The sequence below is a fragment of the Ipomoea nil genome, unplaced genomic scaffold (genome assembly GCF_001879475.1).
Source record: "Ipomoea nil cultivar Tokyo-kokei standard unplaced genomic scaffold, Asagao_1.1 scaffold0327, whole genome shotgun sequence".
In the NCBI taxonomy this organism is placed as follows: Eukaryota; Viridiplantae; Streptophyta; class Magnoliopsida; order Solanales; family Convolvulaceae; genus Ipomoea; species Ipomoea nil.
In genome coordinates this window covers 1,262,160-1,273,288 of record NW_017616755.1, presented here as the reverse complement: position 1 = coordinate 1,273,288, position 11,129 = coordinate 1,262,160, and the positions used below count along the sequence as shown (strand labels likewise).

The following is an 11,129-nucleotide window of genomic DNA, read 5'->3' as shown; positions in this document are numbered from 1 at the left end:
AACCTGTGTCAAAATAATCCCTTCGGGGATTTTCAACACCAAGTCCAAATTCAAGTCCAAAACACCCAAAATCTCACAAAATACAACAATATGACTTGAATCAAATAAATAGCCAAGAAATGGCATACAAGAACCCTAATAACAAGCTCTAGATATGCATTCCCACAAGACAATGCATCAACATTCACATTTCATAGCAAAAATCACAAGTAGAAGTCAAGAAATCATCATATAGGTAAGAAAATAGATTTTGTAAAGCATGTGTTACCTCTTGGAGCCTACTACTTCACTTATCACACCCTTACAAGCTTCTCTTAAGGGTCTCCTTCAACTCCAACTTCATAAACACACCAAAATACAACAAAGATTCCATCTTTAGAAAAAAACACCTAGAAAGATACTAAAAAGACTAAGAGACCAAGGATCTTACCCTCCCTTATGCTCAAGCTTAAGAAAGTGTGAATCTTGGAGGCCAACTTGAAGAATCTAGGATTGCCCAAAACTTGTCTTGAAGAAGAAGCTAACAATTTTCTAGAGAGAAGGGGGAGCTTTTGTGTTTAGGGTGTTAGGGAAATGAAATGAAGGATGACTCTAGGTTAGCTTGGAACACAAACATAAGGTGAAAAGTCTTCTTAACCCTTACTAAAGTGGGAAGTGTAAGGAGACAAGGGAACAATTCATAAGGCATAGAGTACAACCCTTTGACTTGGATTGACTAGTCAATTTCTAGTCCACCGACTATTGAATTTTCAGGATTTTAGGAATAATTACCAATTAAGCTAGGATTAATTATCTAATTAATCCTTAAATAGAATTTGGATTTACGGGGTGTCACAATAACAACAATAAGTAACATACATTTCATCATTCTAAACATCCAATATATATAGATTTAAACACATGAACCACTAAATCACATAACATAGGGTTAAATAATAGATTTGGGAATCCATGGGTTATACCTCAAGCTTCAACCTCAAAAATCCTTCCATCTACAACCTCAAGCTAGATCTTATTTTTTACCATCTCCATTTCTCAAGCAACAACCAACACAAAAACACATCTAAGCTTGGAAATCTCATCTTAAGGACAAGCTAATCAAAGGAAAATGGAGAGGATATCTTACCTAGTCTTGAAACCTAAGCTTGGGTAGAAGAAGAAGCTCTCAAAAATGAAGAAGATGAAGATGATAGGGAGAGGTAGTGAGGCACACGAAATTTGCTGCTGAAATGGGGAAAAAGAATAGTGCTACAAAGGAGAAATGCTATCTCTTATAGTTAGGGTTTTGGGGGTAGGAATGTAAAATAAAATTGTAGGGTTCATCTTGCATCATGAATCATAGTCTAGAAAGATGATTTTTGAATAACTTGGGATCAAAATGTATATTTCCAAAAAGATTTCCAAACAAACACTTGGTTTAGATTTCTCCCAGTCTCACTCAGATTGGTTTCTCAGTTTAAATCTTGGTACGCGAAGTACCCGAAAATTTAGGAATTTTCGAATAGAATAAATTTTTGGGTCGAATTAATTTAAAATGTGATTAAATTGATTTATTCAACCACCAATTGATCGCAAAAAATTTTACGGAGTGAAAAAATGACTATTTCAAAATTTCTTAAAATTTGGATTTATAAAATTAAATTTTGGGTTGTTACAGTTATTCAGTTTGCTAGAAACTAAATCAATATACTAATCAAGAGAATATGCAAAATTACATATAATAATTCTCAACTTGCAGCTCACCGTCAGGGGCGAACCTACAGTGGGGGCAACTGCCTCCACTCACCCCACCCCCACCCATGTATAACCCTTGTATATATATATATATATATATATATATATATATATATATATATATATATAATACAACGTTTAGTATAAGTAGAAGCAAATAACTAATGTTAACATAAAATGAGTTAGCCTAAATGGTAGAGCATGCGTGTTAGTATAAGGAATGTTAGAAGGGTTTGAATCCTTGTGTAGTCTTTATGGTTATTTGAACAATATTGGCTTCAAGTCTTCAACACATACGTACAGTCTTATTAATGGTAGGCTTCAACACACACACATATATATATATATATAAATTTTTATATTAATAATGATATGTGTAATTTATAATGTGTTTCCTATTAGAATTATTTGGTCAAATTAATTATGTCTCATATTTTGTTATACATATTTTTAGGGTAAAAGACATTTGTGGTCCTAGACTTATAGTGGCACAGACAATTTTGGTCCTTTATAAAAAAAATCAGACAATTTGTGAACACTCTTATTATGACGAGGACAATTTTGGTCCTCCGTCACTCTTCCCGTTAAATGCCCCGTTTGAGAGGGGGTATTTACGTCTTTTCATGCACCATCACCTTCATCTTCGTCCCCTTGGCCGAAAAAGTCACCGGACTCGAGCGTGGCATCTCCTTTCTCAACCGCATGGGCATCGACTTCTTCATCTCCTGTACTCTTTGGGATCTTGGATGCGAATGGTGATGGTTTCTTGTCATCGTCGTAGGATAGAAGAGTGCGGAGCTGCATTGGAGATGAAATTGCCAGAGCATTCCTATTTTGACCCATAGTTTCTCAAAATCCAAGCTTTCGAATTTGCTGACAATGGCGTTGAACTGGAAAGGGATATCCCATTTCTCTGCCTCCTCGGATAAAACCCGATCCATTTGCTCCATCACCTCTTTCACGGGGAGCACGCCAATTATGCAAAAGTGTGGAGAGCCTTTCGGCCGGGCACTGAGGTCTTGAAGCAATGCACGCCACTAGGTTGGGTCGGCGGCGTTGAATCGATTATGTGCACCATTTTCTCGCCCTCCATGGCATCGATTATGGCCTGGTTGGCCACCAGGAAAGCCACTTTCGAGAACGGGAACAATTCGACGAACACATTGCGTGCAAGGAAATCATCGGCCGGCGACGCTAGCTTGGTGGAATGGAGGGCCAGGTAAACGCCGGGCAAAGTGCGGGCCAACCTGTCGGCGAGGGCTTGAGCGAAGTAGCAAGCGATGCGCTGCATGGTGTCGTCGTCGGGCGCAGCCAGGTGGGAAATCTGGTCGAGGGCTACGTTGGAGTTCTCTAGGTTGCCGCCGGCGCAGGTGAGCAAGAGATGGATCAAGTACATCCGATTTCACCTCCTTCAGCCACGGGTATGGCGATCCAGACGAACTTGACTCCCCCACCGGCAAAGCTTGCAGCGGCGACGATGACGTAATAGACGACGAAGATCCCTCGTCCTGAAACATCAGAAAACTCCCAGAAACTATTCAACCAAGCTAAAAATAGTCAAGAAAACGAAATCCCTAGCTGGGTATTCCAACCGATCAAGAAAAAGAGAAGAATCCGAAGCTAATTTCAACCGGATCAAGCAAGTTTAAGGCTTGTTTGGAGATGAGAGAGAAAGAGAAGAGAGTAGTAGAGAACGAAGATGATGAGAATTGAAGACATTTGAGGGATTTGGATTTTGGGAAACTCCGCGTCAAAATAGGGGAAGCTGTTTTCCGGCCAAGGGGACAAAGATGAAGGTGATGGTGCATGAAAAGAAGTAAATACCCCCTCTTAAACGGGGCATTTAACGGGAAGAGTGACGGAGGACCAAAATTGTCCTCGTCACAATAAGAGTGTCCACAAATTGTCTGATTTTTTTATAAAGGACCAAAATTGTCCGTGCCACTATAAGCCTAGGACCAAAAATGTCTTTTACTCCATATTTTTATAAAGTTTTGATGTGTTTTATTTTTCGCTCATATTTAACAATATTTATGACTAATTTTTAAGTGTTTCACTTTTTAAGTTATATATCTGTTTATTTTAATATTCATCCCCACTGAGAAAATTTTCTGGGTCCCTGCTCAGCGTCAACCACTATTCAATCGTCACTTGGAAGTTGAAACTCAGTAACTCACTATCGTTGGAGTACATTCGTGAGTCACTAAGATTTAACAGTTTCAAATTTACCTTTTGACTTTAATGCTTTATGCCCTTAAAGTTGGAGTCACAAATGAGTTTGAAGCTGAGTTAGGGTTAGACTTTTAGGTTTTTGAATATAAGATTTATTTATTTATTTATTTATTTTGTGAATGCTACTGACTCTGTTACAATGTAAGAATAGAAATTAATAATATCAATTTTTTAAATCTATATTTTAATGCTTTAACAACATTAAATGAAGTCCCTAATGAATTTTTTTTGTTTTTTATTTTTTAACTAAAGCACCTAGGCAATGACTAACTGCCGCCAAGTGTCTTTAAATGGTTACTAACATATATGGATATTTTCAAGCTAGCAGGGTTATCAATCAAGGAAATCTCTTGTCTCCTTTTCTCTGTCTATTTGTAATAGAATCGGCAATTTATATTGTGCACACGACGCACATAATATTGTATGCCCAGACACAAAATGTGCACGTTTCATACTGATGTCATTCCGTCCATCCGAACAGACCAAACCTCATTATGTGTATTCAGTTAAAATTTTGTGTGTATTGTCTTATGAGTATATGTGTGTTCAGTTAAGAGTTTATGTGTATTATGTTAACCAAACCCTTTATGTGTATTCAGTTAAAAGTTTATGTGTATTATGTTAAGAGTTTATGTGTATTCTATAATGAGTTTATGTGTATTCTGTTATGAGTTTATGTGCATTTGAAAAATGGAATTTATTTTAAAATGACGTCGTTTTGGGAGGCGTAGGGCGCACAATGCTATGTGCGCCCTAGTGCATGATATAATGATTGCGGCCCATGCCCTGTTTACGGGATAGTTATGCTGTGCATCAGTATGCACCATGCATGGTGCATACGAATGCAAAAACGACGTCGTTTTATTAAAAACGCGCATCCCACTTTTAAAAAAAATAAAATCAGTTTCGATTCCCCTCAACAGCATTATGTTGTTCATTCATTCTGGAATTTTAGTTCATTGATTCTAGAATTTTAGTTCATTGATTCTGGAATTTTAGTTCATCGATTCTGGAATTTTAGTTCATAGATTCTAGAATTTTAGTTCATTCATTCTGGAATTTTTAGTTCATAGATTAGATTCTGGAATTTTAGTTCATAGATTAGATTCTGGAATTTTAGTTCATTCATTCTGGAATTTTAGTTCATAGATTCTGAAATTTTAGTTCATCGATTCTGGAATTTTAGTTCATATGTTATTGCTGGTAATCGAAACTGATTTTTTTTTTTTAAATGAGACGCGCATTTTTAATAAAACGACGTCGTTTTTGCATTCGTATGCACCATGCATTCTGAATACAGATGCACCGCATAATTTGCCCTGTTTACGCAGGAAAGCAAGAAAATTTCGGAGGTGCATTCTGAATAAATTTGCTTTTAATTTGTTTCTAGTCAAGAATTAAATTATGAAAAATCTACAGTTGTTTTTGGCAAGAGACTTTATAAAGATATGAGACTATGAGAGAGGGAAGCTTCAAATAAAGGGAAGTAGAATCTAATGGTCAATTTTTTAGACGATGAATATTTTTAGGGTGTGTTTGGTTGACAGGTTTAGATCTAAGGAATTGGTATCAAATTGATTGGTATTGTTTGGTTGATAGGTTTTTAGAACACAACTATGGATTTTAAATATATACCTCCTTAATTAAAAAACTCATACCCAAATGAAATAAGGGTATCATCCTCTTTCATTCTCTTATTCCTTCTCATCCCCTTTTGATTAGTGTTTTAGATTTTTGTTTTTATTTTTTGTTCACATTAGTCTTTTGGATGTCTTTATATTAGAATCAATTATCTTGATTTTGTATTTTTGTATTTTTAAAATCTTTATTCCCATTATTAGATCATACATAACCAAACAACTTTATTGATAATCATTCTCATTCCACCCTACTACCCAAACATGCAAAATACTTTTACTAAAACCCATTATCATTACCAAGTATTTGGTACCCGGTCCATTCCAATTCTGATTCTGATTCTCATGTGCAAACCAAACACACCGTTATTTGTAGATCAAAGAGAAATCTTTAGGACAATTAAAGATAGGGAGGGGGACGGAGAGCTGGCACTCATTCTTCCAAAAGGTTGAGAACCCCAACCCTAAAAGCCCCCACACTCCGATCCGACTGAGCATTTGAGAGGATGTAGCTGTCACTTATTAAATTAGTGGTACTTGCTACTCCAACATATACATTGGACCAATTCAACATTTCTTTTCCCATTGTTTTTTTATGGATGAATGAAATTTATTCTCATTTCTAAAATCCTTCGAGCACCGTTCTCATGGTATGTATCTCATCCATATGTGTATGTGTGTTAGATGTCTCCTCAAATGTAACAACACAATTTTTTGTTCAAATATATTTATTATCTTAATTATGAATTTAATGAGACACCTCAAAAGACACTTCCAAAACGTGAAATAAACAATTCAAAATTCGAATAAAATATTACTTTGTAATCTTATTCTAAAATTACGTGATTGCTCACACTTAACGTGACATGTTGTTTTACTTGCCACCTTAGAAACGATCACTTTTTATATTTTTATTACTGAATTCACGTTTTAAAACTGAACTGCCACGTATGATTCTAACCAGCAATTATCAAAATCCCAACTCCCTAAACCACACTATAAATACGCAGCAATTGTTCGTATCTTTAAACAAGTAATTATATTTTATATTTATCAAAACACCCCCTTTCTCCGCTAGTTTAGAGGATGTTTTGCGGCGTAAAAACATCGGCGGCGGCGGCGGCGGCTATGGTTCCTACCTCAATCCATCCGTCGCCTTACACGTCCTTAAGGGACCTCTTGCCAGCCGCCGTCGTCAACTCCCCGAGGCCCATGACTCCGGCGGCTCACCGGGAATTGTACTATGGCTCTGAAATCTTGATCCGAAATCGACTGGTGAAGCAGGCGGCGTGGGCCTATCTGAAGCCGATGTCGACTTTGACGGTCACCGTCGACCAAAGCTTCCTCCGCCGCGTCTTTCAGAACAGCGCCGTCACTGCTTTCGTCCACTTCGTGGATCGCCTCATTCTTCTCCCGCTGTCCAGAGCTTTCAAATGGTTGTTTAGTTTTACTCCAATCCAATGCTCCACATAAAATTTGAAGCTGAAAAATCAATCAATGTTAATAATAAATTAAATAAATAAATAAATAAATTTGAGTTTTGATAGTGAAGTTAAATGATTATGTTATTGCTAATCTTCGTTCTTCAGTACAAATTTTGAGCATAAATTGTTAATAAAAATCAACATAAAAAGATTTTTAATGACTACTGGAAATTTACGGCCACGATGATGTTCTTTTTGTGACAGAGCATCTCGCCATTGATACATCTACCCGCTCACAAAATTTGCACTCATCATATTATTTTAATAAGGGAGAATCTCGTCATTGTTTTTGGTGGAGAAAGAAAGGCTAAGCCTCGTGATTATCTAACTCTACGAGTAAGAATCTAGTCATTAATATTACTATTTATTAATTAAACATTTCCTCATTATATTTGATTTTACCTTTCACTAAATATTATATTTTGCCCACAAATGACGAAATCATTCGCCCCAAGGGCCCCACACCCCTAATTAAATATTATATTTTAGTGTCATTAATTTTTTCTAATTTAGTATATATAACTGCTTCTCATTAAACATTAATTTTTGAAATACATTTTTGGTCACTAATTGACAATTTTCATGTCTTCTTTATTTCGGTTCGATTTTTGGACTTGAAAATTTTCAATTCAATTGTTTCCGGGTGGCCTAAATATGGTCGGATCGAACCTGAACTCGACTCGTGCCCACCACTAATTGCCATTATTATCTTGTAACTATAGATATTGTATTGATAAATTTTATAATTTTTACCATAATGAAATCAAAAAAAACTCGTGCCCACCACTAATTGCCATTATTATCTTGTAACTATAGATATTGTATTGATAAATTTTATAATTTTTACCATAATGAAATCAAAATATAATAAAAGAAATCATCACTAAAGCACATAGGCTAGACCTCTGCTCACTGCACACAAGGAACCCCCCTTACTTTGAGAGGTAGCTCCCACACTGCTGCCGATGAGACTCGATCCCTAGTCATTCTTCCAAAGTTTCACCTCTATGACCAGTTGAGCTGCCCATGCAGGTACCTCTTCTTTCCTCACTTATATACTCCAACACCTTAAAGAGAGTTTGAAGTGTTATGAGGAAGAAAAGGAGGTAAACCACGCGCGCGCCGCCGCGCGCGCTTCTCGACGTGTGGTGGGATCAATGTTTTGCTCCCAACGTTTTTGTGGATCATCTTGTTGTGACCTTTGTTGTTTTTAGCTCTACAATAGTGGATGATGAGAGGTGGGCTATTACAACACACACTATATAAACCATCCTAATCTCCACTTCTTTACACCGTGCGAATAGCCATACTGCCCAGAAAACCTGCTGCGTTTATATTGCCTGTGAGAAACAGGGAGCTATCCTGTACGTTCTGTTGTGCCTGTCGAGAGCATGTGATTCAATCCCTGGTCGTAAATGCTTTTAAGGTAGTGTTTAATAAACGATACAGAACCTTTTATCCTTCTTTCGTTCCAAATCAGCCATGCCCAAAAATCCACATTGTTGCTTTTCCTAACAACTTTCACTTATTAGAGATGTATATTGCAGCATTTAAGATTGTTCTAAAAGAATCATAAGCTAACTTTACTCTTCAACCAATCCAACTAGGTGAAAGAATGACTAAGAAAAATGTAGTGAGCAATTCAAGTTACATATTCCCATTAAAAGTCACAATTCAAGCTAGAAAGCATTCATAAAATCTTAATTGAGGAAAAATTCAGCAAACTTTAAATTAAAAAAAAAAAAAGTGCAAATAGACCATCGAACTATTTGAAAATTAGCAATTAAGCCATGAAACTTGAAAAAACTCCAACCCAATACATGAATTCGTGAAAAAGTTACAATTAACAATTTTAGTAGGTAAATCTTAGGTTCCCTCTAATTAGATTACCGTGTGTAGTTTTTTTTTTTTTTTTTTTTTTTTAAATCCTAGGTGGATTACATGCCCAATTTCCAACGTTGATTACGTGGTATAATCCCACCGCTGGATCCTCTGCCGCTGCGCATCATCGTCTCAAACGCTCGTCGATCTGCGCGGCGGTGCTCCGGCTCAACCCCACGCCCAATCCGGCGGCAGAAAATAAACCCACTGGAAGAGTTTTTCTAAGCCCACACGCAGACAGTCAAGGTCATGCTATGCTATGCTATGCTAAGAATCATTTTTTTTTTTGTTTGTAATAAGTATAAACATACAAGTGTTACAAATCAGGATGCTAAAAAGACCTTCAGATATTTTCCCCTAGCGTAATTGTAGCAAAACCATCACCAACCACAAGCTTGCAATATACACGTTGTTGCCCCTTCAGTGCATGAGCTTTAACAGAGCTTTAATAGAATCCATTCATTTTCCATGCTCGAAGACTGATATAGCATGCACTCACACTGCTGAGCTCTAAACCATTCACTCCAACTCTTTCATTCAAACAAACATTTTCAAACTTCAATAAATCAGATTTTCCCTCTCCAGTTCCAACAGCCAGCCATTCAAAATGATGAGGCCCTGTTTGATAAAATGACTGTTAGCTGATAACTGTTAGTTGTTAGCTGATTGTGTTAATTGGATGGTATAAATAGTTGATAGCATCAGCTGATTGTAGAAAAGTGGTTGGTAAATTAGCTGTTACCTGATAGCTTTTTAGTGTAATATCTTTTCTCAAAAAGCTAATTGAAAAAATTGGTTGGAGTAGCTTTTTGAATTTTAGCCTTTTGGAGTTGCAAAAAGCTAATTAACCAAATACTTATATTGATATTTTAACTAAATCAAACAATTAATAGTGGTCAAATAAGTCAAAATTGGCCTATAGACCAATTTTTTACCAAACAGGGCCAAAATGTTCCAGAGGTGTCAATGAAGGTATGATGCCAATCTGCTTCGATTGAATTTTGAGAGACCTGAAAGTGGAAAATATGTGGGGTGGAAAAGTAACAGAATACTAAATAAGGCACGGTATCTCCATCAGGTAATCACGCAACTTCGACAACTTTCTTAAGCACCGCAATGGATTCCGGGACCGGAGACATCTACTCCCCTTCTACCAAATGGCTCGACACATTTTCTGCTACTCTATTAAGCACCGTAATGGATTCCGAGACCGGAGCTATATCGTCGGGGGCGGGTGACTTTTTGAAGAGAGGCAATATAATCACATAGGATAACAATAAAAATATGTAATAACACATGTCAGTGGAAATTGGATATTTACGTGTTAAAAATGCTAATGGTAACTTTTTTCCGAATTCATGTATTGATTTGAAACTTTTTCAAGTTCGATTGCTGAATTGCTATTTTCAAATAGTTCGATGGCCTACTTGTACTTTTTCCCTTAAAAAGAAAAATTAGTGCAACTACTCCCTAATGCAAATGTAAACTATATATTGTCATGAGACAATTCAATGGCATAAAATTAGTTTCAACACAACCTAACCACAATAACTTTAAATTAAAAACATCAATATTTAAAGTAAATGAAAATATAACGTATATACATTTTTCTTTTAAACATATGATGTGAACTTACCTCATCTAAAAGGAAAACTATTGTGTGGACCATGAATACAAAGTATATTTTTAATAAACTAAAAGTATATTATTTTTGTACTGAATGTACATTAGTTAATAGTATATAAAATAATATAATTTCAGTACTCAAATAATGTACTTTCAAATAATGTATTTTATGTACAAAAATAATGTACTTTTAATATATTAAAAATGTACTTTTTATTTATGATACACATAGTTGTATGGACCATGGTCCATGTAATAATCTTTGCATCCAAAAACACATTGTTACTATAATGATCAGTGCTAGAAGTAACATGAATTATAATGCCAAATATAATAGTATTCAAAATGAGGTAATAATAACCTTATGTCTAATACAAAAAAAAAAAAAATTAATAATAATAATAAAAATAATGATGATGCAGACACCTAGATCCTTAAAGTCATCTAATAAAAAGTTTTCTGTGAGCCACAACTTAATTATGTTGAAAAAAAAAAAAAAACAATGTTAATATCGTGAGTTCCAAACACCCTGATA

At 35.7% G+C, this 11,129-nt stretch overlaps 1 pseudogene; it reads right to left on the bottom strand.

The window, feature by feature from the left end:
• Positions 1-3,478, bottom strand: part of LOC109171668 — a 19,485-nt pseudogene extending 16,007 nt beyond the window's left edge.
• Positions 3,479-11,129: the final 7,651 nt, after the last annotated feature.